Consider the following 25473-nt stretch of genomic DNA (forward strand, 5'->3'; position numbering starts at 1 on the left):
TTGTACAAAAAGGGTCATTGAACAGAAGGTCAGGCAGCTGGCCATTTCCATTTCAAAGATGCTATCAAAAGGGCAAGAGGCAGTTCATCCAGCAGCCCTTTAGCAAACAAGATTTTCTCCTTTCTCATTTATGATATTTTTTATGCTAAAATAGCTTATAGGCTACCGAGAGAAGGGCCCTGATTCATTTTCTTGGGAAGGAAAGTGGACTCAGTGGAGCTTGGAAAGGACTTTGGTTCAAGAAATCAGAGGAGCTTTTGAGTAATGAGGAGCCATTTGGTGTCCACTTATCAAGAGCCTGGCAGTAAGGCAATAAATCATTACGGGGACTCTCTGCTTCAGCTGAAGACAATTGAAAAAGGTAGCTCTTTTATTACAAATTATGGCTTATCGCCTCCTTAATGGCAGGCCTCAGCTTTACGAATACTTGAGCTTATTAATCAAGATAAACCAAACAAGTTCAGAAAAGTTTGGGATACGTGCCATCACGGAGGAAAGTCCACCGCAAGGTTTGCAGTGCAGCTTGAGAGCCAGAGGCACAATCCATCCCGCCTGCCAGTCGCTGACAGCTCGAATGATACTGGTTCTTCTGGGATTAGCGAATTGCCTCTCGCCAATGAGCAGCTAAAATTCACCCATTACAACGATTTAGGAAGAGGCTGTTCCTCCTCCAGTGTTTAGTGCATGTGCGTGGTGGGACAGACACCAGAGGTTCTCGCCGACGCGGTGCCCAGGCTGGTGATCTTCCACGAGGTGCCCCTGCTCAATAAGGGTGTTTGTAACTTGGCTGGTCACTTTAAGAAAAGCAATGTATCTTGCCCTCAGGGAAAAAAAAATGCATAAAATAATTTAGGTGCCATATTTTACTCTACGTACCATTCTTCTTGTCATCTCAAGAGTGCTTTTACACTGCAACTTCATGGATTTTATTTCAGAAATACAAGGAGGGAGAAGGCTGTCTCAGCAGTGTGCTTTGAAACAACCATGGGACTGCTTGTGGGGCAGGAGGTGTGGGCTCCCTGCTCCACCACGCAGCCCTCGAGAGGAGCAAAATACAAATACTAGAATTTCTGAAAAGCAAATAAAACTACCTTTCTTTACACATCCATGTGAGAATTTTGGGCTTCAGTAACTCATTATTTATCAATGAGGTTGAAGAACCAAGCATGATTTATGAGCAAATTCTGAAAGCGGGTCCCCACCACAGGCTCCTGACCCGTGCTTGGGCTTGTACATGCAAAACAACTGATAACAGCCCAAAACTCTAGCAAATCTTTGGTCATCCTCCCAGCCCTTGCCATGTCAGAGATAAAAGAGTGAGCTCATAGCTTCCTCGCCAGCACAAATATTTTCAGAAGCATGTCAGCGTAAGTTCAAACTATGTCATTGTAAAATGTTAATACAACATTGAGCTGAAAATCTATCGATATATCTGTGCTATACCAATACATCCTGATAATAAGAACGCTTCATCACAGCAGGTCAATATTTATTGGAGTAAATCAACCAACCCCTTGCCAATGTGGAAATGAAGGTGTCTGTTACCTGAAATTGGAAGAGTTGTATATTCAATTACAGAAACTAACAAGTGAAGGCTTTAGCTACTATACAACAGCATCACTCCATTGACTTGATGGAGCTGCATCAGTTTACATCAGATAAGTCCGATCTTAAAAGCCTTGCCAGAATATCTGGGAAGGACTCGAACAGCCTTTACACAATGTAGTTATACAGGGTGGTGCAGCCGGATACACGGTGGGCAGAGTGGTCCCCTGGCACATGGCAGAGGAGGTGGCACCAAGCATTAGCCCAGCAAGCAGACCCCTAGGTGGGTGAGCCCCTGCCCTCCACTTGGCCCCCCACAGCACCATCCACCAGCACCCAGAGGCACAGGAAGATCTGTGGTGCTTTTTGGCAAGCCCAGCTGTAAGGCGTAAGGAAACTTGTGAGACCCTACAGCCAGGGGCAGCGTGCGAGGGGAAGATCCCAGTCATTTGGGAACATCTCTCCCAGCTGCTCTGAAAGCATTGCCAGCACCTCCCGCTGCTGCCCTACTCGTGCTGCTGGAGGCAGTGCCAACACATCGCCCACATCCAGCAATGAGATGCATCCCTCAGTGGAGGGTGAGTGAGATCAGGGATGTGGTAATGGAAGGCTGGGGAAGACTGCACAGAGAGAAATGAGTAAATATTTTCTATTATCCCTCCATAGCTTTACCCCTGTTAACAATATTGATTGTGGAAAGTGAAGGTGAAGTGTACGATTTTAAATACAGCTGTTGCAAGTCATAATTCAAATAAGGACATCTCAAACATGTCTGAAGCATGGCAGCAGCAATCAGCAACACAGGACCGCTCGGAAATATGGCCACTAACAGTCTTCTGAAAAGCATAAGGCAAATTGCCAGCTATATAAGAGCTAGAGAAGCTCCACAGCCTGCTGTGTTTTCCAGAGTGGCCGATGATGAGTTTGTTCACGGTGTCCCTTGGAGAAGGAAAACCATTTCCCACTGGCTAGTTTCCCCCATGCCTCTGCCCCACAAGGCTGCGGAGAAGAAGGGACACGGTGCTGGAGGCAGTACAGCCTCCCCTGGAGGTACCCTGCCCTGTGCTGCTAATGATGCTGCTTTGCTCCTGGGCAGCAGCAGCAGCTGATGCCGCTATTGTTTCTTTGACAATAATACAGATTTTAGACTTACTAGTCACGGAGACATTTTTCTTCCTCTCTTCCTAGTGCAGCATAAGCTACTTTGACACCCCAGGGACGGGCTTAGGCACAGCTCTGCAGTGGGTTTGGTGCCGCGGCAGTGAACCTGTGACCCCTAGCACTGCTGTGGACATGAGGAAATTCAGAGGGACGAAAGGTAACTGAGGCTCTGCATTTTCTGCTCATCAGCTCTGCTTCAGCATCACAGCTACACCTTGTGCCTTTAGACTTAGCTCAGTTTCCACTTGTTAGGCAGGGAATGAAGAGAAATGTCAAGATCTGCATATGTACCTAGATCTTAGGGCGCTGCTTCCCCCACCAGGGTGAAAAGCAGGGCTCCTCTGGAATTGTTCACAGCAATTATAAACTGAACCATGCAAAAAACCTCTGGAGTAACTCAGCAGCTCTTGGTTTGCTCTGGAAGTGCTGGAAATTGTCCTCAAGTGTTTCAGAGGGACCTCCAGGCAGCCCTGAGCTGTGACTCCTTACAGTAAGGCACATGTGTTTGGCATTTGGGTAAACCACTGGCTCCACAAGATCTGAAGGTACCATGAACATCAGACTGTTGCCTTTAAGACATAATAATGTTTTCTCCTTAAAGTTCAACTGTGGGCTTTGTACCTACCCAAGTCAATGGGAGTTTTGTCGATGGGGCCATGCTTATGTAAAAATACTACTGAAGAGGCAATCATTTTGAGGTTTTGTATTTTAAAAGTGTAAAACAAAAAGACCTTCCTTTCTACAAAGCAATAGCATGTCAGAGAGCCATGGACTTATAACCAAGGATCTATACCAAAAACCTGTGAAGGGAGAAGCTAACAAGAGGTTGTAAGAAAAGGTCAATAAAGCTGTACAAAAGGGTAAATATTCTGATGGTTTCCTCTCAAATGCATTGATATTAGGTTCAGAAGGAATTCTCAAGTTATGTCTGGTGTTCAGTTTCCCAAGTAAATACTGCTTATCTCTGCTTTAAATCCAATGTAAAACCACTGAAGGTCTGAGCAGTTTGTGAAATTTCACCTGAAATTTTCAGGGTTTTTCCATGTGAATTCACTGAGGCTGCAGAGCTGGAACAATTGTTATTTTATTATATAAAATAAGAACATTAAACCTGACAGCAATTCCAGGGCATAAAATTTCAGCAGAGCCCTGGAAGTGGTAAAGCAGCTATCTTCGACCTTTGGTCCGTTATAAATGGGGAAAGAGATGTTTGTCTGAAAGGGAGAAAGTATCATGCTTCTGAAAGCTGTTGCCGCTTTTATTAACACTGCAGCCTCCTGGTCAGCTGTGCTCCTCCAGCCCTGGCTTGTGGGGCTCACACAACCAGCAAGGAAATATACTGAGTGGTATAAGGATGAAGGGGAAAATCTGAGGCAGAAATGCCGAAACAGGTCTGCACCAAACCCTCTTGAGGGAGACAGGTGGAAAGAGCACCCCGATTAGGTAGATTAGGTGTATAAGCTATACCGAGTAATCAGCACCGTTTGCCAAAAAGCAGTCATCAAACAAGGCTGATGAGTGATTTGTGCTGAGTGAGCATCAGTACCAAGCCAAAGGTCTGAGTAAGTACTGCCTCTGAGTCCTGCTTCAAAGAGATGTTTTTAAGAGCCTTGAGGAGCTGAGCATGGAAAGTGTTAAGGAAATACAAAGTACCAGAGACTTCTGATTTAGCTTAGGGTTGAGGTAGGTCCAAGTTTCAGGGTATAAATAACAAAGGAAGATCTAAATCTGTAATATCCTCGGCAATCCTCTTTTTTCCCATGGCTGAAGAAGCTACTAATAACGTTTTGCTTGTGCTGATCAAAACCTCATCATACTCCATCCTGGTCCTCTCCTCATTGGCTTTCCAAGAGGCACTCATTTTCCTGTCTGACTGCCAAGCATCGAAGCTGTTTTTCCCACTGAGTCTGTACTCATGAGAGTGATGAAGCTGTATTTTCATTCCCAGCTTCAGAGCATCCCCCGGGTAGGAATACATTTTTCTTGGGTGCTGCCTGAGTGTCCCCTTGGTATGCTCACTGACATCTCCTGTTGCTTGGAGCAGTGGTATTCCTACTGCTGATCTATGAGTGTGCTGTGATCTAAGGGGGTTTAAAAGCCCCATAGCTTGAGACAGGCAGCCAAAATGGAAGAAAAGTACTCCAGCGGTTTTGCTGCCTTTGCAAGGAGAGAGCAAGGAGAGAGCAAGGAGAGACATGGGTCACCCTGTGGAAATGAGGCCAAGACAGACAAAATGAAGCTGCAGCCTCAAAAAGTCAGCAGAGTTTAGCAAGGGGAACAGCTGCCAAGTGTTCCCAGCTCCACGTAAGCAACCCGACCTGCCTCCCACGATTGTGCAAGGTGTGTGCTGGCAGGGGCAACGCTGCAGAGCAGCCAGTCACCTCGGAGTCTTTGGAAAAGTCCTCAGCCACAGCTGAGCCTGCTGCCATGTTCTGGGCCCACACACAGTCTTGGCGCTAAAAACGACAGTCCATGAACCCTGGGGAGGCCTGGGGAGGAGGTCTGTGACCTCACACCAACACAGCAGCAGCACCTGGGCAAACAGCTGCTTTGTGGTCCTGGGGCTGTCAGGATGGACCTGTGCAAGCAGGGACCCCCTCGGCCAGCCCTGCCACTGCCTCGGCTGCCGGTAGCACCTTCCTCCTGCATGTGCCAGCCCCTCTCCTGGCTTGCTGCTAGCTGGACAGGGGGATGATTCCTGCTCTTCATCTGCTAAGCCAGCAAAGCAAAGATAATCCCCTTTCCGCTTACACAGTGTTTGGCCTGCCTGGTGCTCCAAGGAAATAAAGCAAAGGATGTGGGGCGGTGCAAGGCAGGGGGGTTGGCTTTGTCACCTGGAGGGGGGAAGCAAGGGAAATTAGCTAAAAGGGATTTAAGGCTGATTTTTGCCACCAGACCAGCTTTGGAGGAACCATAACTCAGTACCTTGTGCTCCTGCAAATTCTGTGAGCATTGAAACCAGTGAATTTGAAACTTTCCTAATAACATATCAAATATTTCATACCATGTCGATGACAGATGTAATATCACAGTTAAAATAAATAATTGTTACTTTTAAAAGCACTATGTTATTTCAACTGTGTTCTTATAGTTCAGATATTTCTATGGAATAGTCATATTTTCTTCTGACACCTTTACAAGTTGGGTTCAAAATGTATCATTACGAAATACGGTCAGATGCATTAAAATTATAATTAAAAAATTGCTTTTCACCCTGACATGAAAAATTTAAAGCTGGTACCAAGGAACAAAGTACTTTAACCTATGGGATAAAAGGAAAGCAATGTTTTATTTTAAAAGTTAATTACTTTTCAAGAGTTTAGTTTATAATGGTATAATGACATTAGTGGACCCTAAACCAGAAACATTAGTCCTCACAGTTAATTAGCTGTTCAAGGGAATTTTGCACACTCACACTATGAGTTACAATTGCCTGTTTCTGGGTTCGCAGTGAGGACATCGGAGGGGAAGGGGCACCCCCCAAAACCCGTGCGAAGGCCCCCACCTGCCTTAGCAGCAGCACTGAAGGGGGGGGGGGGGGCTCTCCCCGCTCCGCTGCCCCCCAAGGCCACCGTGTCCCTCCAGCCGCCGTGAGCTGTGGCAGTCCCTGCTCCTCACACAGCAGCCCCCGCCTCTGATTTCATGGGTTTGTGGTAACTCTCTTTGTAGCAGTACAGTCAGAACTATATAAAATGTGCAAAGTCAGGGGTTTTTCCCATGATCGCCAACTAAAAAAGTAAGAGAAGGGATTTCGCTCTAAAAAGGTTGCACAAAAAGGTTAATTGTGAAGGGACTCAGTGTGAGAAATACGAGTTTGAGGAGCAGTTCTAGAAAGCCACAAGGTTATAGGAGGTAGGAGGGTTCGGGACTGATGCAGCTCCAAAACCATACCAGCAAATCCCTGTGAGCCCAATGGTCTCAAAAGGGAGAGACGGTCACAGCCCAGGGAATGCGGAAAGCCAGAAGAGGGTGCTACAATATCTAATTATCCAGAGAACTTATTTAAATAACTTTGTTTAAATATTTCTCCAAGGGGGCTATGAAGCCCTCCATCTGTCATGCACACAACCCAACTGCTCCCAACTGGGCACCAGTCTAAATTCGCTTACCTCGGGGGTTGGTGGGACCCCAGCGGTGTGACATGTGTTACTGGGCTAATGCAGTTTGGAAGCTGTGTCCAAGGAGAAGAAAACACAGGATAAAGTTACGATGCTGAGAGCTGTAGGCTATGTGGAAAAGCCCTCCCTGGGCCCCAGCCCTTCCCTGGCCATCACTGCCTGCCTTCCAGGAGCTGTACCCTTTCTGCACTGATGGTTTCAGCATTTGGAGGCAACGTTTGAGGGGGAGGCAGGGGACATTGTTTAGTTGCTCTGTTTTTGCTTGTCATGTAGTGTTATTGCCAGGTAATTATTCCTCATACAAGCGGCGCAGTTGCAGGAGTGCTGTAGTGTACTGGCCGTAGTCCAGAGAGTATCGGAGATGGCTGCTTTGTATCTCATGATCCATTTTAACTTGTCTAATTTAAACCTTCACCTGACCAAGAGTGCCATAAAAGGTACTTACAAGATTTATATTGTTCATTACTTCAGAAAGTGCCAAACACAGGAGGGTGGGACAAGGCCCTTAGCAGATCTTTCCCGGCTGCCAACCAGGAGGGTGCAAGGAAGGACAAACGTCCATGGCCCCAGGAATGACGTGACACAAAAACCGAAGTCAGGTGCATTTATAAATAGTCTCTGTAGTTGCAGGCTTCATGTTTCTCCTCCCTGGGATGCTTCAGAAAAAGCTCTAGTGCACTGAGCACCTTGCACAGGGCATCTTGACTGTACAGTCTATTAACAGGAATTCTAGAAATGGACATAAGCCTTGAGTTAGCCCAATTGCCACTGCTGTTAGTTGGTAACTGGAAACTGCTGAGAGAGCAACTGGCATTTTAAAAAGCACAAGGAGAAGCTGTGGTTTCCTCAGGAGCTTTGCCATGCAGATGGATAAAACAAGTCAGGCACAAGATGTACCCTAATATTGTTTGCATGCCAGAACCCTCTGTACAGTAATTACAGAGCTGTCTAGAAGTGTCATAATTAGGAAGAGCTGTCAGTGTTTCCATTAGAATCCCCCTTTGTGCATGGAGGCCGCCTCAGGTGCCTCAAGATGCGGTGGGCTGGTGGCTGCATGTGGGTGGCGGGTGTGTGTCCCCTCGCTGCATCCATTCTGCTGCCCGGAATTCTCCCCAGCCACCCAGGGCTTCCCACAGCAGCCAGGACGGGAGCTGCTCTGCTCTGGGGAGGGAGAGAATTATCTCTTCCAAATTGTGTTTTAATGGTATACCCAGTTCTTGCAGACCTTGAAATGAATTATAAGAAGGAAAGACATTTTGAGAGGACAAGATTATGGTATTTAGGATGTCAGGTCTCGGGTGCTGGGTCTGAGAGCTCCAACTGGTTCCTTCACCCAAGGCAAGGGGCACTGTGTGGCAGTTTCAAACAAAGCAGGTCACAAAGCAGCAATGGAAGTTGCTGGGAAATATTTTTGAAGGTTTTACTTTTTTTTCCAATTTTTCACAAAGTTTTCCAGTTTAGAATATTTAGGAGCAAATGTAAAAAATAAAAATCAGAAAACTTTTTTCCCTGCTTTTTTCAGAAAGCTTTATTACTGACACACATTAATACTTTATAGGAAAAAAGATGTTGCCTGGTTCAGTCTGAACTGCTCTCTCCCACCCTCTGATGTGGCACAAGATTCACAGTCTTCTTCCAAAGGTGGAAGTCTTCTATTAACATTTTTTGGAGATAATTCTAGCGGTGCAAAAGGTTGTTGGAACATGGGACACCACGCAGTGTTTTTGTGCCAGTATCATATAAGCAGAAGATTTGGAGATACAAGGTGAAAATAGAGTGGCTTTTCTTGTAGGACATCATGTTTCTATTCCCATTCTGTTATAGCTCACAATCAGATTGATTTGATGCATACTACCTTATGATGCTAGTATTTTAAAACCATATGTTAAAATAGACGTATAAAAAAAATCTGATTTATAGTTCTTGCTCTGTTTGTTCCTCCTGTGAGCCTAAATATAGCTTTCTCTCTGTAGTAATTTACACTGATAGCAAAGCTTGTCAGTGGAAGAAAAAGGCCTAAGATATTAAACATTTTGAGGCAACATGTGGCAAATAAGATGCTATTGAAGCTAGCAAGTATGTTAAATGCCATGGAACGTAAACAGAAACTACAGGCCCTTTTCCTTTCTGGTCCGTAGGGGAGGCACAAGCACGGCACAGATCTGTGGATTCTGTCTTCAGCAGTGCTCAGAGCAGCACATCAACTCCAGCGCTCACGTGTACCCCAACGGGGATTTGCTGTCATCTGAGGGGACCTGCTTTCACTACCTCAGTAAGTCCAAAATTAACGGGAAAATAAGGGGCTGATAACCAAAAGGCATCAATCTGAAACTATAATAACACTAACTGGTTTAAAGGAAAAACTAAATATCAAAAATCCCTTTCAGGGAGAAAATATGGGAGGAGTTGTTTGTGGTTTGAAATGTTATTTTGGGGGGAGATTATATATCTGACAGTGGTGCATGACTGCCTCAGCAGAGTGACTCCCACTTGTGAGCACCTTTTGCTGCATCAGGACCCGACCCCTGGCGCTTGCTGGGGCCATTCCCAGTGCATGGCTGCGAAGGGAGGGCACAGCCACCCTGCCGTGTCTCCTGGGCTGGGACCCCAGCCCCCGGGTTTGAGAGCAGCTGGGTGCAGGCAGGCAGATGCAGGGCTACCTGTGCTTGTTTAGTGCCTGCTCCCTGCAGGCACCACGCGGGGAACTGAGAGGCAAAGACGTCCTGCGAGTGTCCGTTTCAGCTCAGCCTAATTGGCTGTGGCCTTTCAATCAGGCACTTCATGAAGACACTTAGGAGTGCGCCTGCTGCTCTTCTGCATGGGCAAACTGGAGATGATTCGAGCCACAGGTTAAGAAGGGATGGGCCACCCCACTGCCATAATCAGCCCTCATCAATCACCACGTTCAGCGTGGACACAGAAAGGCTGGAGTGCGGCTAACAAGACTTTGTCAGTTAAAAGCTAGAGCTAAAGGTATCACAAGTGTTAAAACACTCTATTTACTATACGTGAAGGTAAAGCAATCTATATCCCAATCGCTGGAGTCATTTGAGGCGCACGGGTTGCTGACAAATGTGGATGGACAGATATGTAAAGATGATGCGTCATGAGCTCTGTTGATGAGTTTACAGCAGAAGCCTCTGAATTCACATCAAATGTGTCAAAGGGTGACAGAACTACATCACACAAACTCTGGCAGTTTAATTTGGTGTCAGCTATTAGTGTTGACTTTCAGCACTATTGCCGCTCAGTGTTTCTGCCAGCAAGGTGACATAGCCTCACAGATTGCTAAATTTCTTTGTTGTAAGAAATAGGGTTTGCTCACTGCACAGTAGTCCTCTAATAGAGGAAATCCAGAAGGTCAGAAAACTATTTTTCCAGGCTGCACTACTCCATTTTGTGACCTAGACTTTTCATTACATTATTTTTGGTTAAGTATTTGATTGTGTCACTACACAGAGAAAACATCTGTATCTCATGTTTTCTAATTATTCTCAGTTGTTTGGAAAGGTCTTATTCATGTTATGGGCTCTGCTCAGCAATGTTGGAATTTACCAGATGCACTGGAGGATGGTGAAAGTGTGGAAGGCTTTGAGAACTGAATTTTCTATTCAAAACATTTTTCAAGGCAAAGTGGTGTTTTTAATATGTTTTGCTGATGAAATGCTTCTTTTGGAGATGGTTTGGGAGACTGGAAATAGACCCAAAATGGAAACATTACAGCTTCCATTTCTTCTGTCCCTTCTTAGCTATTGTTGCTGAGCCTTGCAAAGGATTGGAAAAAAGAGGAATAATATGGAATAAAAGAGGGACAAGTGGGAAAACAAAAGCTACACTACTGGAGAACAGAAAAGATCTTAGGGGAAATACATCCAAACCCCAAACATTTCAAAATGTGTTATGTAAAACAGTTTTCTTCATCAACAGAACGGGGTGGGCAGAAAGAGCAGTCGCATCCTCTAGGAAGACTTAAAATGGTTGGTATCCAATTGCATTTCTTTAAAAATGTCCAGTGTGAACACCCAAGTGTGACCACAGACATACCCAGACACCCTGCTCCAGGAGTGCCTGCCGGGCTCACCGCGGGGGGGGTGGGCTCCGGTGCTCCCAAAGCTGGAGATGAGAAAATACAGCTCCCGTTGCAATGGGATTGTTTAATACATACGCTCTATCATTCACCAGCGTAAGTTTAAGCAGCACATAAGCCACTTTGACACAGCAATATATCATTCAAAAACAAAACCTGTGCACTCTGTACCGGGCATTGGCGGATGGATAGCTCATCAGAGGGAGAAAGTCTTTCATCAGCTGCCTTTCACCGGGTGATGACAATAATCATTTCAACACAGAGTACACAACCTAGAGTGATGAAGGCAGCAGAACACATCTAGCCTGATCTCTTTAATACCAAATATTTTAAAAACCTGCAAACATTTGTCGGAGTGGTTCAGCACAATGCCTGAGCTATAGGAGAAAAGGTTACATTTATTAAAAGAAGAGCCAAGAAAAAGGAAGACAAACTGCCTGTGACAGAAAAGCATGGCTTGTGCTGCATTCAGCTCCGACCATGCTATAGTAACTTCACACTGGACAATGTCAGAAGGCCAAAAATAACTTTACAGCTTTTAGCATCTCATCCAAAACCTATCAAAATGAGTGTAAAGCTCCCCTATATTTCAGTAAGCTTTGGCCTGGTACGCCGCAGTTACATCAACCACGTGCTGTTCTACACAGCGGTATGCAGTCCTTAGGCTGTGCTTGTCCTCAGGGCGTAGCAAAACGCTGGATAAAGGTGGTCAGCATCGCTCCCGCAGGTTACTGAGCAAGAAATGGATGCAGAGCAGTGAACTTGCTTGACTGAGGTCACCCAGAAGATTCAGAGCAAAGCCACGTCTGTAAACAGAAAAGCTTTGAGCCCTTAGGTAGCGTTCAGGTGCGTTTGGGTTGGTTCCAGCCACAAAACAAGCTGCCAGGTCTGGAGAGGCCAAGTGTTGTGTTATTTGCTGGTAGCTCACAGGTTTCATCTGTTTGCGGTCCCATGGGAGAAGTGCACATAGATACCTCCCAACCACAGCACGAAGGACACCTTTAGAGCTCAAGGACAGCCTCCTGCTTGTCCCCTCCGTTCCAACAGCCCACATGAGAAGGAGGTAAAGGCGTCATCCATCTTCTGTGCTAACCAGTAAAGGACTAGGAGCATGGGAGGAAAGGCTGCATGATGGGACATGGGGGCATGAGCTTTCTCTGGCATCCAGAGCCAGTGGTGTGCAAGAAAGAACAGCCTGTCACGAGCAGGAGTTAGCTTCTCAGCATCTGAAGGGAACTGAGTGGAAATGCACACATACAACTCCCAGGACATATTTTTTCTTTCATGTGAAATACAAATAATGTCCCAAAGAAACCTGTTTGCATTCAAGTTAACTGGCAATGAGTAAAATTCAGGTTCTTGATGACCCTCTGGCAAGTAGGAGTACCTCAGCAAGACTGGAGATAAAGCCCTAAAATAAAGCAAAATGATGTCTTTGAGCTTCTCTAAGGATTTCTTTACCGTGTCATCTATATACAAACCTGTTCTCTGCTCAGCAGCAGGAGTTTCTCATTTTCTGTATTCAACACAGAGCTTTTACTAAAAATGCTCAGTTAAAAAGTCTCCTAAAAGCACAGTTAAAAATGGATTAAAAATGAATTAGTATATTAACATGCTGGTCAGCAAAAAAAAGAGATGGAGAAGGGCATAATAAACAAGACAATAGGAAGAAACAAAGCTAATTGCCAGCCTGGGAAAGCCATGCGGCACATTCCTAGTAAGCTGTCTGTCTTAAACCCTCTGGATCAAAAAGTGATTAATCCTACAGACAAATGTAGCCTTGATGGTAGAGATACACAAAATCCCCTAAACAGAGCAATGCAGTGTTATACTTAGTGTTCTGAAGGCCTCAATTAAAGGGTCTTTAGCTCCAGCCTTTCCCATTACGTTCCCTGATGTACCAAGGAGCCCCCTCCTCGTGGCAGTCCACTCTGAGCCTCAAAAAACGCTCTCGGCAGTGCCCGACGCTGCTCAGGCAAGCTTTAGCTCTCCCTCGGCAGTGCCCTTCCCTTCCCCAGGGCTGAACTAGCCACCCCAGCACCCCAGCCGGCGCGGGGAGGAGCGGGCGCCTCAGCATCACCCACTACCCCATGTCCTCGCTGGTCCCCCAGCCAAGCAGCCCTGCGGCCGGTCCTGGTCGCTGGCAGGCGTGCGGGCAGGGGCAGGGTGCGGGGCAGCAGCAGGGGTGTAGCAACACGGACGGGGCACCGGCATGAGCAGGGGCACAGGCAGCTGGAGGCGGCTTCTCTTCAGCCTCCAAGAAAACCCGAAGTGAGAGCAACAAGGACAAGGGAAGCAAAACTAGGGGTGTTTCTCTGGTGTCGTTTCTACCCAGAGTCACAGAATTCTAACCCTGCATTTCTTGCCCGTAAGGGCCACGTGTCCGTGGGACAGGAGCAGGCGACGCTTGCTGGCATGTGGGGGGTTGTCCCCAGGAGGGCACAGAGCCTGGCCCCAGTCTGAGAGGAAGAAATCCCCAGCACTGCCCCAGCTCAGGCACAGGAGCAGCACTTGGGAAGCCTGAACAGACCAGGACTGCCTTCGCTGCGCTAGACCTGGCTCCTTGTTGCAGTCGCACGTTATCTTGTGCTCAGCTCTAGTCATCAAACCGTGCTAAGCAAAAACATTTTCTACAGTGCTCTTCTGATCTCTGACTTTCATTTTGTTATCTCCAAGGCTACCTCCATAAACATTCTCTTTGTGTGTTTGCATGCTCTGCTAATATTAGCAAGCTAGCTGCCCTGGGCAGCCCTGCGGAGCCCACACTGGCTGGCTGTGGGGTGCCAGCTGCCCCGAGCTGCTCCCCTGCCATGCACGGGCTCCTACCACCGTCCCGAAACCTGGACCTCTGCCTGGAAATGCCACCCGAAAACAAATTGCATCTGGTTGGACAGAGCTCGCTGAGAGCGCTTTTTCTACAAAAAAAAACTTTTTTTGAAACTTAGCCTATTTTTGATGCTTTCTAACATTTTTTGTGGGTTTGTAAGATAATACCAAACTCCTGAAAGCTACACTTTAGGGATCAAAAGATCTCAGGTTAAATGCAGTTGAACAAAAAAAACCTCTCAAATTATTTACATGTTTAAATGAATATCTGAATTTAGAAGAAAAAGAGATATTTTCTGGAAAATATTGGGAAAAAAAACCCAACCAAGCTATTTCCCTGTTTAGAAAACACAGAGAACTTTTTGACTGTTGGAATTTTTTTTACTCAGCACATCTCCTTTCTACTTTATTACACACTGTGTTAAGTGAGTCCTTTCAGACTCTTCAGTACATCACTGGTACAATGCACTAAAAGGCTTTAGAAAACACATCACACTAAAAGTATGGGTGCTAGGAAATGTTCTAGGCACTATACAGCAAAACACAGGACTGAAAGTCCGTATCAAAACCAGCCGTCAGTTAAACAGGTTGGTGCCTCGCCAAATCCCAGCCTCCGGGCTCTGGCCCTGCCGTTGGGTGCTGGGTGAACGCTGCCGAGGGGTGCGCAGCCACATAACAAGACGCACCGGGAGCAGGCACAGCCGCCGTGGGCAGCACGCACCCTTGCCAGAGCCACCAGGGCAAACTGCAGCCACACTGTGGGCATGGGACGGTTGGAGCTGCCTGCACCCCCCCATGACCCCACAGCCTCGCGCCCGAACCACCAGCAGCACCGAGGCTTCTCCCACTGTGGTCCTGCAGCGGTGGCGGCAGGGGAAGGTGTTTGCTGGTGGTTCCAGGCCGCCTCGGCTGCCTCTTGCAGTTATCCCCAGTGTCAAAGAAGTGCTCAAAACAGACTTTCTAATACGGTGAGTGGAAACACAGAAACGTGAGGGAAGTGTAAGCGAGCACCTTCGTTGATCGAAGACTTAGGACGTGAGTTACCTGGCCGTGCTAGCGCTGCTCAGAAATAGGAGTCTCATTATGTCCGAGTCCAGGGGGCTTGAGCAGACACCCACCAAAATGGGGACAACCTGCCCTGTGCATTTGATGCCGACACAGAAGGTAGTTGGTGTGGAACAAACATATCGTTCAAACGTTTCACTCCGTTTACCAACCAAACCCAGAATTCCTACCCGTGTAAGATCCTTTGCTCTGTGCAGCACGAAAGCCTGAACTTTCCTGCAGCGCTGTGCTATTTCACATCTCAAACACTGCTCATCTACTGAACCAACTGGAAAAGACGGTGGTTCCCAGGGGAGGAGGGCAGGGAGTGAATACCTTCCTGACCCCTACAGTTGCTCATTTTATGCCGTGAAACATGAAATTTGATTACTCTTATCATTAGCTTAGCTCACATAGCTACAAATGTTATTAGTAGCCATAAAATTATCGAGGCCCTTTTAAAATCCATTTTTAAAGAGTGTGTGACATGTGTTAGCAGATCTGAAATCCTGATTTCAAATACCCTCACTCGAACATCAGAAACAAAATGTCGAGCTAAGCAACGGTGACAGGGCTTGAGGAGCGCTAATGAAGAGTGGTGCCATTGCCTAAGAGAAACATTACACATTATTAACACATTAGCCCACTAAGGCACTGTGCCAGCTGTAATAAGCAACCAATTTGGCATGCTAACTTAGATACACAAGGCCATTCAGAAAATCTTCCTCCATTTTTTTCCTCCCCGGTGGACAAACACATGGTGCAACCTGTTCCCATCTCGCTAATGCCCAGAAAATCACTGCCTAGCTGTGCCCCAGTTCCTGCGCACGCTTGGTCACTGCACTGTTAATACTTTGACACCGATCTTTCTGATGCAAGGCCCAGTTCACAAATTGGCTACATATATTATCCGTGCATGGGAGTGTGGGAGGGATAAATCATATTCATTATTCACATTCATGAAATTCCAAACACAGGGGAAGTACTGATGGTGTCCTTGGGGAACTAGAAACAGCTTGTCAGAGATATCCAAGTAAAAGGGGTGCAAAATCAATTATGAAAGGAGGTGTTTCCTGCTCTAACAAGCTAATTACTGTACATCAAGTCACAAAGGGAAAACTGATGCTTTTTATTTTTTTAGTGGAGGTGCTGTCAGATTAAATCAGCTTGGAAGGATGACTGAGTTTAATGTATTCCCTCAGCTGATGCTCTCTTTAACACATTTACATATGCAAACATGCTAATATTCTGTCAGAATCCGTGAACCTAACAAAACGGTAGGCAGGACCTAACAAAATGGTTATGTGACCCTACTCCTGCAGCTTATTTACGTCATTTACATACGCTGGTAACTCCAGCTCAAACTGAGAGTGATTGGCTCGGGACTCACTGCTGGGAAAGCAGGAGCATCTCAAAGGGGAAATGACACATCCCTGCTGCTGGAAGGATCCATTTTAGGAGGCAAACCAAACGTATAAATTGCTAATGAACTACCCCTTCCTGTCCAGCACAGCTAGCAAAACTACAGATGGTCGACTCCCCCTGGGATAAGAAATAGGTGAAGATGGGGTATTTGTCAGATAGCTTCCAGGTTATCCGCCAGGAGCAAACAGCCGTGTCCTGCTGCCTTTTCCCCAGCAGGAATCAGAGCAAGGGGTATTTGCTGCCTGCCTCTCCCAGCCCCTCGGCCAGCCCGCACCCAGCAGGGCTCCCCGGCTTTCCTCGGGGCTCCTGCCCCAGTGCTCGCCTCGGACGAATGTGCTGCTTTGTCTCCAGCGTTCTCTGCCCTTCCTTACAGACCCACCAGCCTCCAAAAGCTAGCAGTCAGCAAAAGCTCCCTGTGCACACAAGTCTGCACCGGGCAGTGATGCTTACCTGTGCTGGGGTCGAGGCGCTAATGTTTCCATTTGCTGCTCTCCAAAAGATTAATTGTTTTCATGCAACCGTCTGCACTGGAGGCCAGGGGTTACACCCTGCCCACAACAATACCGTGTAGGAGCAAATACCCGAGAGCAGCGTGCAGATGAAGGCTTGCACCTCTCAGGCATCCGGCTGCTTCCCAGGGCAATTCTTTCCGCAGCATCAGGGCCGGGTGGCTGGGAGGATCTGCGTTCCCTGAATGCCCAAGAGCCCCGGACCGCAGGCACCACCTGCTCCCTGCCTCTGCCAGCAAGCACTGGCCTCAGGGCAGTGCCAGGGGCCGCAGAAGCTGCCGGATCAAGGAACGGTCACCTGCCCACAGGACAGAGAACCAAACCCCATCTTAGGTTTCACCAACTCATTGGAGCAGGCTCAGCAGAAAGCACCCCAGCGTTTTGGCTGGGCTTTCCAAAGCCGACGGCCAAACCCCTCGCAGACAAACGGCTTTCCAGGGAAAGGCGCGGGCTGCGCTCAGTGCCTGCTGCAGCGCTGCTGGCCGGCATTTGCAGGCTCCAGCGTGATGGCTGCATCCAGCTGTGTCAATCTGTTTCCACCTCTGAGCTGACTATAGCTGAAAGACAGATGACCTGTTATATATTTTCTTACCTTTAACTATTCCCACATGATCGGAGTGTTTCTGGGATACAGATAATAGGTCCACTCTTGAAGTCTTTATCAGGGCCAGGTTGTCGCTGGTCCCTGCAACACCAGGTGTACAGGGGAAGATTAGAAAGAGCAATCAGATTTCCATTTGCTCAGAGCAAAGGCAGGATAAATTTCTGTTCTTAGAGGTAGTAACAAGCTGCTTTCCGCTGTATTCAATGGGCAAAGCCTTGCTCTAAAGGAGCTGGAGCATCTCCCACTGCACACCGCCCACCCGCAGAGGAAGCCAGGAGAGAAGGCTGCATTTTCCAGAAGGTGTTTCAGCTTGGACACTCTCACATTGCTCCTTTGAAAGAGGAATGTAATCAAGCTCCTTATTCAAGCAAATCTCCCAGCATAGCTCCACCTAAGTGCAAAGGGAGTAAGGATTCACAAAACAGTCCAAGATGAGCCAGATTTCTGTTTATTTGCCTGTTGTCTTCTCTCCTACTGAATAAGCATGGGCAACACTAGGGAAACCATGTCATTCATAAAGTGGATGGATGTCCTTGAAGCTGTTCAGCTCCTTCTTGAGGAAAATGCACAACCTGTGTCTTACACTCAGATGGATTCACTCACTTGTGGAATTTATCCCTTGATACCATTGTCTGACACAGGCTTTCCTTCACACACACATCTGCAGACAGCAATTTCCTATTACAGATGCTGCCCATCACCTCCATGTTCCTTTCTTCCACTCACAAGGAATTCAGATGTAGGCACTTCAGAGCAAACTGGGATAGCCAAGGGACTCTGGCCCCAGCTTGTCTGCAGTTGAGCCTAGACCTGAAGGAAAGGCCTTGCCGAGAGGGCAGAGGCTGGCCAGCAAGCCTGGCCAGCACCCACACCACCAAGGCCAAAGGCACGCTACACAACGGAGCCCTTTCCTCCTGGCTGCATTTTCCTGGTGCTCCCTGGCAGTGCTCCTCACAGACAGAAAGGGGAACAATGCTAATGATGAGGGGCAGTCCCCATAGGGACATGAGGTGGCTGAAACCTCCAAAAATTCAGCCCAAAGCAGCATGCATGCTTCCAGGCAGATGGGAGCTAATGTTGTCAGCTGCACTGTGCAAGAGCAAGAGGGAAAATGGAAAATTAAGGGAATGTGAACTCCTGGACGTTTCAAATCCTGCCTGGATTTGCTGGGCAATGTCCGCTTGCTCCTTCGTGGCTGGAGCAGATGAGTTGGGCCTCTGGGGGCTCTCGAAGAGCCTGTGTTGGCCCCACATGCTAAGATGCACTCTCCAGTGAAGTCTGTCTCCTCAATAAAGGAGAAGATGGAGACATCTGCTGGGAAGCTGTCAGGTTTATTAGATACATGAGGGTTTGGGGACGGAGCAGCAAGAAGATCTCAAGGAATCTGAGCTCAAAGAAATAAAGGCAACTTCAAAAGGCACAAGCAGACCAGCAGTATCGCTTAACAACAATAATTTTTTGCTGGCAATACAATTGAAAACACCTGAGAATCAAATCAGGATTCAACCTATCCCCCTGCCTGGAATTGCAGCTGCTATTGATTCTGGGCGCTAGATCTTAGGAAAGCTCCTCTGTAAACTCCTGACACTGGCCATTACAAGCGATCCCAGATGTGGAAGGATTTATGGGATCCCCACACTTTAAAATATGAGCAGATTAAAGACTGTGTGAATTCTCAAGCTAGAGGGAGATAGCGCTCGGCTGCTCCGCTCTCCTTGGTGCCAGGGTGTCACAGCAGTGCCACTGGCTGGCAGGGACACAGTGGCCTCAGCCTGGGGACCATGGAGCTGTGGCAGCTCATGGAGTGCCCCGAGGCATCCACAAATGTGGACTGGGAAAAAGACTTCTATAAATGCTGTATTGCAATCTATGTGAAATGGCTTAGCATCTCTATCAGGAAATGGAGTGCACATCACAAGTCACCTGCGGTTAATAGTCCTTACCCAGGAGAGCTCTTTCTCATGACTTGAACTACCTCGCATGGCACAGAGGCATGTCATGGCAAGAGGCGTGACCCCTTTGTCACCCACTGGAGGAGCCCGGGTGCTGGGACAATGCTGTAACCCGCTGGAGTTCCCACATGCCCCGCCTCAGCATTGTGACTTTTCCTTTCAATTTCATCCCACAGCTCCCATCCAGGGATCCTGTGGCAGAAATGGGAAGGCTGAAGGACGGAAACAGTATTTGTAGCCTTTGAAAAGCAAAAAAAACCCCAAAAACTGGTCCACCTTCCACCCAGCTCAGTTCCCCTAATACCATGGAAACAATTTGCATTGACTCAAGTTAGGATGAAATCAGCCCCTTCATGCTGCCAGAATAAATGAGGCTGTTTGCACTGGTAAATACCAGGTCAGCCGCCTCCAGAGAAGGTAGCTTTTCTTCTGTGGCAAAAGGCAGGAGTGTATCTCCTCACTGTGTATACCTGTCAGTATCACTGCAAACAGCAGCACAACTAAAGGCAGGTTGAGGCCATACAATTTCCTTGTTATTTGTCTTTAACAAAACACTAGTCTTTAAAGTAATTAAAACTGACCTGCTTGGAAAGCTGGGTGCGCAGCCATTTGGAGGGGTTTGATTTTGGACAGTGAGTACAGCAAAGCTAGCTGCCAGCTTGTGTTCACACACATCTCCGAATTGTCTGTGAGGTCTCAAAACTAATGATCAATATGTTGTCTGTGGTGGTAAACAGACATTTTTAAAAGATTCCTGCTTCATAGTCCACAGAAGAATTTGATTTCCATGCCTATTAAATAATGATAGATTTTATGACAGCAAATGTAAGATCTATCATGTGACTGGGATTAACTTTTGCTGATAATCCAATATCTGACCCTGTAGCAAAGTAACTAGTGCTTTGCATCTCTGGTGCAGCATCCATCCCTCTTTTGCAGCCTGAGCTTAGGGCAGTCTCCCCGGCTGGATCTTCCCTTTCCCCAGCACCTTACCAGGCTGCTGCCAACTTGTCCTGGGCAAGGGAGAACAAGTGAGCACAAAAATACACCACCAGCCCCTGCATTTCTAAATAACTGGAGGATGAGGGTGGGAGGGAAGCTACCCAGATATGCAGGATCATTCCGGAACGTGATTTCCTGTTCTTGTGTCTAGGGATTGATGTCAAGTCCCTGTTCACTCTCAGGTAATGACAACCCAGTTATTCCCATACTTTCTTGACACACCTAGCACGATATGAGCCTTCACCTTATCGTGGCACACTCTGTGCTCAGGCAGGGCGCTGTCGCGTGGGGCTGTGAGCCCTGGCTGTGAGGTGGCACAGGGTGCTAGCCTGAGGGGGGTACCAAAATGCCAGCACACCCTTCCTTAAAGAAGAACTTCACTTTTTGCTAGCAGGTGAGAGACAGAGTCAGAATAAGTAACCATAAGCTTCTCATTAACAAATTAACAGAGCTCAAAACCAGAAAGGCAGCTTCCCAAGGCCTGACCCATTGGGTGAGTGGCACAGCTGCCACACAAATGCTTTAAAACTGCCAGACAAGCCCAGCTGAGCTGTTTGAAGCCCCACAGACCCCTGCACCACTGAGTGACATTTTCTTTTGCTCCTCCAGCCTCCAAGGTGAATACCTTGTAAAATTGTTCCAGCCAAGGGTGCCAAACAGCTGCTCAAGCCCTTCAGAAAAACCAAGGCTCTGCAATCATTAACAAGTACTTGTGACATGCTGCCTCATTGAAAGAGAAAACTACTCCCCTTCAGCAGCAAACGGTAAGTGTATCAAACAAGAAAACTTATCAGATGTTGATGTCATGAGGGGTATATAATCTGTCCTCAGAAATAAGGCCATGGGGGTTCTCTTAGTAGGTACTATCCTACTGGAATGATAAACATGAGCTTGCATGAGGCGGAGGAGCCAGTTCCCGTTGAAAGTGGAAACTCATTCTTCGTCGCCCTAATCCCAAGTCAGGAGTCTCTCCCTCTCTGAATATATGTGAAATCTGCTCCAGGACAAACAGCGCTGATGTTGGATGGTGTGACCAGAGACCCTCTCAGAGCTGGAGCACAGTGTTAGCATCCTCCTAGCCAGAGCAATGCTGTGTCTCTGCATCCACTTAGCTTCTTAGCATGCCCAAATCGAGAAGGCCATCAGGGAGGCTCTCAGAAATGAGTCAAACACTACAAGATCCCCCCCTTTTGCACTCACTCAGCTCCCCTGAGAGAGGAAGGAGCAGGGAATGGGATGCTCAGATTGCCCCAGCCACTTCTGGGGCAAACATTTACTTTAGATTAAGTGGCATGTAAAGAAGAGTGGAGCCTTCTCTGGCTGGCTGAGGGTTGATAGTTAAATATTTATAATGTCCAAATTAGCATAGTGAAAGCTCAATTCATCAATTTGTTCTGGTCTGTTTGTAAGAAGGGGAAGGGGTATCAGGCACCCCGCAGGAGATGCAGCCGTAGGTGGGCAGGGCATGCATTCTGCCTCCATCAGGGCTCCACAGTGTGGCTCCCTGCTGGCACCGAGACCTGTTGCCCTGGCTTAGCCCTTTGGTGGGGTTCGGGAAGAGGCTGGCCACGGGGCAGGGCTGTGGGGATCTCTCCTCTTCTCCAAACCCAGTGCCAGGGGAGCAGCCCCAGGCCGCCAGGGGGGCTGCAGGGAGCAGCACAGCCAGGCAACACCAGCCTGGGGCTGCCCACACGGGGCCGAGGAGGGTGCGGGATGCCCTGGAAGGGTTAAGGCTTTTCAGGCCAAAATCCCCCAACAGAAGGCAGGGTCAGCTTCGGAGCTGAAATCTAAGTGCTAATGACGGATGCCCTTCACCCCTCCGCTGCCTGCAAAGGAGAGTGCCCTGGATGAGCTGGGGCCAGAGAGCATTTAACATTTGAACTTTTTCTCGTCTGCAAGGCAGCAGGCCGTTGTGCACAGGGTCGCTGACCCCCAGCCCCGCTCCCCACAGCCCCTCAGCTGCCTCCCAGCCCTAATTGAATGACAGATGGTCAGCGGCAGGGAGAGGGCAGGAGCAGGGCCCCACGTCCCTGGCGGTCCTGCCCACACACCCCCCGCGCCGGCTGCCCCCGAGGCTGCGTGGCACCACTGCCCAGCCCAGCACATCGATGGGGACGGGGCAGCGGGCAGGGCTGGGCGTGGGGTGCTGCACTGGGGAGCCCTGGGGGGCCAGCCCAGCCCCAGCACCTCACCCATTCTTCCCATCCCTCTGCCATGCAACAGAACATCACTACATCCGTGATACCAGACCGGGACGGAGTGGCCAAGGCCTCCCGCTGCTCCTGGCAGTGCCAGAGCCGGGGAAGGCGAGGAGCTGGGCTGAGCCGCTGGGATGTGCGGCAGCCGCAGGGAGCCCAGGTACTGCGGCCAGCCCCTTCCCCTGCCTGCTCTCTCCCCCTGCCATGCCTCAAGCCGGGGGTGCTGGACATGTCCTGCCCTGAGTGGAGGATGCCACAGGTGACAGCAGGGGCCTTACTGCAACCGCACAGGGGCCTGTGGAAGTGGCCCTTGGTGGGGCCAGAGCCTGCCCCTGCCTCCTGCCCGCCGCCCTGCTGACTGCCTTCCAGGCAGAGCCAGGCAGGCCTGGGTGGCCCTGCGGGGGCAGGGGCTGTGCCCCCCGGCTGCCGAGCGCAGCCCCCGCTGGAGCCCGCTGTCCCTTTAACAGGGAGCCGTGATTCCCACAATTACTGGGATTACAAGGAAAGGGTTATCGATTTGCAGCCTGCACTGTGTGATCAGCGCCCGGGAGGCCCCCCCGGCCCACCTCTCCTACTGTAAGCACGAAACCATTTATAAATGTTTTATTTCACTGATCGCCTCACCCTGGCTGCATAATAATAACCCCAGCAGCGCAGAGATATATTCTCTCCACTCCCCCTTTCCCCGCGCCCGCAGCCTGCAAAAGGCACCAACGTGATATGCAGCAGCCCCTGATTTGTGTGTATGTTTTAATTACCGCCGGAGAAACCTGTACACAAGCATAAAAAAGGGTGAGGGAAAAGGAGAGCAGGCCCAGACGGCGCAGGCAATGGCAGCCTAATGCACCGCTGGCTGACAGCGACTTCCGCTCAGGCACCTTCTCCAGATCGAACCCTTCGATTGTAACTGAACCAATTTGCATACTGATTCCTCTCATAGCCTCCCGATCCATAACCAGCCAGGCAGCTATTCAAATGCAAGTAGCATCCCTAAATGCAAGGCTAGACTGACCAAAATGCGCTGTCCAACAAGCAGAAGGAGAAGGAAAAAAAAAAAAAAAAAGGCCTTGATTATTATTTCTATTTTTTGTTCCTTTTAACCTTTAAAAGGTTTAGCTGGAAGCTGTTTGTTTATGACTGGGGATGTAAGGGAGAGAATTGATCCTGGACTGGACTTAAAGATGGAGCAAAATGGGGCGCTGGAGAGATTTTTCGTTGTGGGGTTTTTGGTGTGGTGTTTTTTTGGTTTTTTGGGGTTTTTTTTACTTCCTATTTTTATTTTTACCAAAGCCACAAACTGAGGCTCTCTGGGGGGGAAAGAGGGTCTGTCCTCTCTCCCACTCCCCACCTCCACCAAAAGCAGCTCAGCTCCTGCAGACCCGGGGAAGACACAAAGTGCTGGCAATGCTTCTGCCTCTGGTGCGTGTTGGGCTGATGAAGAACGTGTAATTCTGGCTGTAAATTCTTCCGTTTAAGTTGGTCCAATAAAAGATCTCTCCTACACCTTGTGAGGGTTTGGTGCTTTATTTTTTAATGGGACTGGCGTGGCAGCCACGGCAGTTGCTTTTTTTTTTCTTCTTTTTCTTCTTTTTCTTCTTCTCGTTCTCATTTGAAATTATGCAGATAGATTTTTTTTTTTTTTTATGATTTTTCTCCTCCTAGGGGGCAAACCTAGGAGGTGAGCCCGCAGCGGATGCCCGTCCCGGCGGCGTGCGGCGGACGGCGCGGTAAGCGTGCCCAGCGGGGCACGGAGCGGGCGGAGGGCCGCGGGCGGGGCGGGGCGGGGCGCAGCGGCCGCGGGCGCGCAGCGGGCGCGCAGCGGGCGGGCCGGCGGCGAGCGGGGGCCGCAGCCTGCCCCGCGCCCGCGGAGCGGGGTTCGGGCGAGCGAGGGAGGGAGCCTTGTCCGGCGCCTCCGCGCCCGCGGAGCCGCTGCCGCTCCCCGGCGTGGGGCCGCGGCTGGGACCGGCTCGTTCGCCGCCCGCCGCCGGGCCCCTTCCCACCGTCCGCGCCCGCTCCGCCGCCGCGCAGCCCGGCGCAGGCAGCGGCCGCAGCCCGCCGGCGCGTCCGAGGCGAGAGCGGTCCCGGAGCTCCGGCAGCCTCCATGTTTGGGGCTGCTCCTTGCTAAATTCAGCGTGAATGGCCCCGAAATCGATCCCGATAATTTCCTGCTAACCAGGGCCCCGCTTGTGCTTTAGTCGGGATGGAGAGCGGTACCACGGCTCTCGCGGATCGGGGGAATCGATTGCGGGCTGGTTTCTCCGCAGGTTCGTGCGCTGTAGAGACCGGTCGCACGGATGCCTGAGCGTGTCCGCCGTGTCGCTGTACACAGGAAAAAATGATGGAGAGACGGAGATACTTTATTATTTAGCGACAGCTAAGGGAAAGGTTTTAGATGCCGTGGAGCGGGCTGGCTCCGCGTCTCTCTAAAATTCCCATTTGCCTCGGGCTACGACCTGTTATTTGACCTTTAGACACCCCCGAAGATGGCAGTTTTCCTTTCAAAATAGTAACAGAGCGGAGCGGTGGCTGCGCCGAGCGGAGCCGGCCGCGGGGCGCGCAGACCTCCGGGGTATGAGGCGGGAGCAGGGGGGAGCCCGGGGGGACACGCGTTCATTCCGGCTTCATTTGAAGACATTTGATGGTTGTAGATCTTTCTCTGGTTTGTTGCATCACCACAGCTCACCCCTTAAAACAGTAATTCAAGATGTAAGTAAAAGTGTTTTCATTTTTATTGATCCCGCTAACATCTTTCATTACCCAACACGTAACCACAACAAATGATTGCTCATTTGATACGGAGAATTTTATCGACGCTCTCCCCGGTCGGGGCGCGAATCCTAAATCCCGGCGACGCGAGAAGCGGAGAGGCGCGGTGCTGCGCGGCCGCGGAGCGGGGCAGCTGGGCGCTGCCTGAGCCCCGCGGGCCCCGGCTCCGTGCCCGCCGGCCCGGTCGCTCCCGGGGCCGCTGCCGGGGTGCCCGTTGGCGGGGCCGGGCGGGGAGG

At 49.3% G+C, this 25473-nt stretch overlaps 1 long non-coding RNA gene across 4 annotated transcripts in view; it reads left to right on the plus strand.

The window, feature by feature from the left end:
* LOC130153144 (uncharacterized) overlaps nt 1–25473 on the plus strand; it is a 121372-nt gene that overhangs the window by 91310 nt on the left and 4589 nt on the right. For 2 of the 4 annotated variants that reach the window (XR_008823235.1, XR_008823238.1), the window contains exons 2-3: nt 8963–9096; nt 20883–23974. This is a non-coding gene — a long non-coding RNA (uncharacterized LOC130153144). Of the gene's footprint in view, nt 1–8962; nt 9097–20882; nt 23975–25473 lie in introns of those variants that run through there. The other 2 variants (XR_008823236.1, XR_008823237.1) reach the window with 2 other exon arrangements.

The sequence above is a fragment of the Falco biarmicus genome, chromosome 7, assembly GCF_023638135.1.
Source record: "Falco biarmicus isolate bFalBia1 chromosome 7, bFalBia1.pri, whole genome shotgun sequence".
NCBI classification, from domain to species: domain Eukaryota; kingdom Metazoa; phylum Chordata; class Aves; order Falconiformes; family Falconidae; genus Falco; species Falco biarmicus.